Here is a 4977-nt window from a genome sequence, read left to right on the forward strand (position 1 = left end):
AGGTCTCAGGCCTGCAGGTGACTTTATTCAGAGTAATCTCTTATATATCTGTGGTATCTGTTATTTCCCCTTTATCATTTCTGGTGGAGGTTACTAGAGATTTTACTTTTCTGTTTCTAGTTACTATGGCCAAAGATTTATCTGTTTTATTTTTTAAAAAACACCAACTTCTTGTTTCACTAATTTTCTGAATTATTCACTTATTTTCAATTTTATTAATATCTGATTTAGTTTTGCATATTTCTCTTCTGGTGGGTTTAGGCTTAGATTTTTCTTCTTTTTCCAATTCCATAAGATGGTCTGTGAGTTTGTTGATGTGCTCGCTTTCTGTTTTTCTTTTTTTTTTCCTTTTATTAAGTTATATACACATAGATCATGAATACATTTATGGATTTGTGGGATACAATGTGTTGCTTTTTATACAATTTGGAGTGCTTACATCAAACTAATCAACATACCTTTCACCTCAGTTACTTAATTATTATATTAAGACATTTATGTTCTATACTTGATAGATTTGACTTGTACTCTTGCAATATGCTCTATAGGTGTGGCGCCACCATTTACCCTCCCTCTATCAAACCTTCCCCCTCCCCTCCCTTCACCCTCCACTTTTCTCCTTTATCCTGGGCTGTAGCTGTGATCTATCTTTCATAAGAAAGTGTGAGTAATTATAAATTTGTTTCATTAAAGTATTGAGTACATTGGATACTTTTTCTTCCATTCTTGAGATACTTTAACAAGAAGAATATGTTCCAGGTCCATCCATGTAAACATAAAAGAAGTAAAGTCTCCATCTTTTTTTAATGCTGCTTAGTATTCCATAGTATACACATACTGTGATTTATTAATCCAGTCATGGGTTGATGGGCACTTGGGCTTCTTCCATGATTTGGATATTAAGAATTGAGCTGCAATGAACAATCTGGTGCAAATATCTTTTTTGGACTCCAGCTGCAGCCACTCTCACCCATGGCTGCTTCCTCCATCCTGGTTCTTCCAAAGTGCCCGGACCCAAATCAGGAATTGATAGGCTCATCCCAAAATATGCTTTTTGGAACTGATATAGATCCTGCATATTTTGTGTGAAATCTCTATTTGATTGCAGTTGAGCTAGATGTTGGAGCCAAAATGCTATTGCCCTGTCTTCATCAACATTTAATCAACTGTTGCAGAGATAGGAACATGGGGGAGAAACAATCTGGATAACATGAAAGTAATGCTTGTGGCCAAGGGAAGGCGACTTGATTCTGTGGGAAGGGCTGTAGCTTAACCATATGTTGTCTAGATTTGAGTATGAGCACAGTTGAAGAGGATTCTGACACAGTAACAGTAGAAACTGTGAACTCTGTGACTTTGACTCAGGATACAGAAGGGAACTTTATTCTTCATTGCCCTCAGAATGAAGTAGATGAAATAGACTCAGAAGATAGTACTGAACCTCCACATAAAAGGTTTTGTCTGTCCTCTGAGGATGATCAGAGTATTGATGATTCTACTCCTTGCATATCAGTTGTTGCACTTCCACTTTCAGAAAATGACCAGAGCTTTGAGGTGACCATGACTGTGACCACAGAGGTGGCAGATGATGAGATTACTGAGGGGACGGTGACACAGATCCAGACTTTGCAGAATGAAGAACTAGGTGAAATGTCTCCCTTGGGTAATGAGGAAGTTTCAGCAGTTAGCCAAGCCTGATTTACAACTAAAGAAGATAAGGATTCTCTGACCAACAAAGGACATAAATGGAAGCAGGGGATGTGGTCCAAAGAGGAAATCGATATTTTGATGAACAATATTGAATGCTATCTGAAGGCACGTGGAATAAAAGATGCTACATCTCAAATTATCTTTGAGATGTCAAAAGACGAAAGAAAAGATTTCTACAGGACTATAACATGGGGTCTGAACCGGCCTTTGTTTGCAGTTTATAGAAGAGTGCTTCGCATATATGATGACAGAAACCATGTGGGAAAATATACCCCTGAAGAAATTGAGACGCTCAAGGATCTCAGGATAAAGCATGGCAATGACTGGGCAACAATAGGGGTGGTGCTAGGAAGAAGTGCATCTTCTGTCAAAGATTGGTGCTGACTGATGAAGGATACTTGCAACACAGGGAAATGGACAGAATAAGAAAAGAGACTTGCAGAAGTGGTTCATGAATTGACAAGCACTGAGCCAGGGGACATAGTCACACAGGGTGCGTCCTGGGCAGCTGTGGAAGAACAAGGGGGTACCCGCTCAGAAAAGCAGTGTTGTTCTAAGTGGCTCAACTACCTGAACTGGAAACAGAGTGGGGGGACTGAGTGGACCAAGGAAGACAAAATCAATCTCATCCTCAGGATAGCAGAGCTTGATGTAGCTGATGAAAATGACACTGGGCAATTCTGTTAGCTGAGGGATGGAACAGTGTCCGTTCACCACAATGGCTTCGCAGTAAATGGTGGACTATCAAAAGGCAAATTGCAAACCATAAGGATGTTTCATTCTCTGTCTTAATAAAAGGTCTTAAACAATTACATGAAAACCAAAAACATAACCCAATGTTTTTGGAGAATAAATCAGGATCTGGAGTTCCAAATAGTAATTCCAATTCCGGTGTACAACATGTTCAGATAAGAGTTGCCTGCTTGGAAGATAATACAGCCATCTCTCCTAGCCCCATGACAGCATTGCAGATTCCAGTCCAGATCACCCATGTCTCTTCAACAGACTCTTCAACAGACTCCCCTGCTGCTACTGTTGACTCAGAAATAATTACACTAAACAGTGGAACACTACAGACATTTGAGATTCTTCCATCTTTCCATTTACAGCCCACTGGTACTCCAGGCACCTATCTACTTCAAACAAGCTCAAGCCAAGGCCTTCCCCTAACTCTGACTGGTAGTCCCACAGTAACTCTGACAGCCACTGCTCCTGCTCCTCCTGAACAGATCATTGTTCATGCTTTATCCCCAGAACACTTATTGAACACAAATGACAATGTCACAGTGCAATGTCACACACCAAGAGTCATCATTCAGACTGTTGCCACAGAGGACATCACTTCTTCCATATCCAAAGAAGAACTGACAGTAGATGGTGATATTTAATCATCTGATTGTCCTGAGCCTCCAGTAGCCCTAGAAGCAGATACTTTCCCAGATGAAATTCATCACCCTAAGATGACTGTGGAACCATCATTTAATGACGCTCATGTATCCAAATTCAGTGACTAAAATAGCATAGAACTGATAAATAATGTCGTGGTCAGAACAGAAGAAGAAATCTCTGACACCGACCTTAAACAAGAGGAGGAATCACCCTCTGATTTAGCCAGTGCTTATGTTACTGAGGATTTAGAATCTCCTACTATAGAACAAGTTGATGAAACAATTGATGATAAAACAATACTTATTGTTCCTTCACCACATGGCTTTATTCAGGCATCTGATGTTATAGATACTGAATCTGTCTTGCCTTTGACAACAATAACAGATCCCATACTCCAACATCACTAGGAAGAATCGAATATCATTGGATCATCTTTGGGCAGTCCTGTTTCAGAAGACTCAAAGGATGTTGAGGATTTGGTAAACTGTCATTAGGTAATTCTTAGAAACAGACAGTTCAAGCAAAGAAGCCAAACAGTTAATCACAGCATCTTTAAGGAAGTCGGAACAACTCACCCTCAGGAGGTTTAATTTACCATTTGAAATAGTTACAGTGCTTAAGCCACACACATTGTTGCTGCTATGACTTTTTATCTCCTTTTCTATATGTCATCCGAGGTCCAGTTCTACGACAGTGTGTATGGGAGTTTGGGACTATGGGAGTTTGAATTGAACTGTGTAGATCCCTATGCTAAGTGTTATTTGTTAGTAGGCAATTTCATTCACTTCAGCTACTGAGAAAAGTTTGAAGTCACTGAAGTTTTAACTGCTATGGTTTCAAAACAGTACTATTCATCTTTAAATGTCAGACTCAAGTAAGCCAGGTAGTAATTTAAAGAAGTCATATCAACAGGTCTATCAGTGACCGTTAAAATTAAATACCATTACTTTGAGATTTGACCAGCATACAAATACAGAGATGTAGGATGTTGTGGTTACACTGTTGGCAGTGGGAGCTGATTTAGGCAAGGTAAAGAGGAAAGCATTAAAAGAGTTAACATTCACTATAGGTTTTTTACTACTTTAAAGGGAATGTGGATGAGCATAGTAACAAAACCCACCAGAAGCTAAGCAATTTTCACCCCATCAGAAACCACTGTCAATAGTTTACAATTATCACTTTGAAGTAAAATTAAACTAAATGGACAAGGAGATAAAGTTGCCTATCCTTGATACCATGAGCATTTATTACATGTTTTGCAATATATAATTACCTGAAAAAGTTGGGGGTATTAAGAATTTGCCTTTCATTTATTGCCCATTTACTGGCAGGTACAATATACTTCCTCTACAGGCAATTTCAAAAAAACAAAACAAAACTTCCTTCTGAAACAAAAGGAAACAAATCAAGAGTCATTCCTATTCTAGAAAAGGTTAAGCCAAAACTAGCCACTAGAGCTATTAATGAACACGACCCCTATAGAAAAGCCACCAAAAAAAAAATTGTATAAATTATTTTATTTATTACTATAATTAGATCTTCACAAGCAAAGTCTTTTCACCATCTGTGTTTTGTTAATGTGAAATTTAATTGTAGTTATAAGCAAAAATTGGTTGCCCAGGGAACAATTGCATATTCAGTTTAACAGAAATAAAAGAATATTTGTCTTAAAAAAAAACCCACAAATATCTTTTTTGCAAAGTGATTTTTAGTCTTCTGTATATACACCAAGTAGAAGAGTTGCAGGATCAAACATCAGGTCTACTTTTAGATCCCTGAGTGATCTCCAAACTTCTTTTCAAAAAAAAAAAAAAATGTATTAGCTTGTATTCCCACCAGCAGGGCAGAAGTGTTCTCTTTTCTCCACATCCACTCCAA

The 4977-nt window shown here is 38.3% G+C and overlaps 1 pseudogene across 1 annotated transcript; it reads left to right on the forward strand.

Annotated features, from left to right (window-relative positions):
* The first annotated feature begins 1125 nt into the window (after positions 1–1125).
* On the forward strand, positions 1126–3593 carry LOC128577592 (cyclin-D-binding Myb-like transcription factor 1; annotated as a pseudogene). The gene has a single exon (XR_008377596.1). The product of XR_008377596.1 is annotated as a cyclin-D-binding Myb-like transcription factor 1 (transcript).
* The last annotated feature ends 1384 nt before the right edge of the window (positions 3594–4977 follow it).

The sequence above is a fragment of the Nycticebus coucang genome, chromosome X (genome assembly GCF_027406575.1).
Source record: "Nycticebus coucang isolate mNycCou1 chromosome X, mNycCou1.pri, whole genome shotgun sequence".
Classification (NCBI taxonomy): Eukaryota; Metazoa; Chordata; class Mammalia; order Primates; family Lorisidae; genus Nycticebus; species Nycticebus coucang.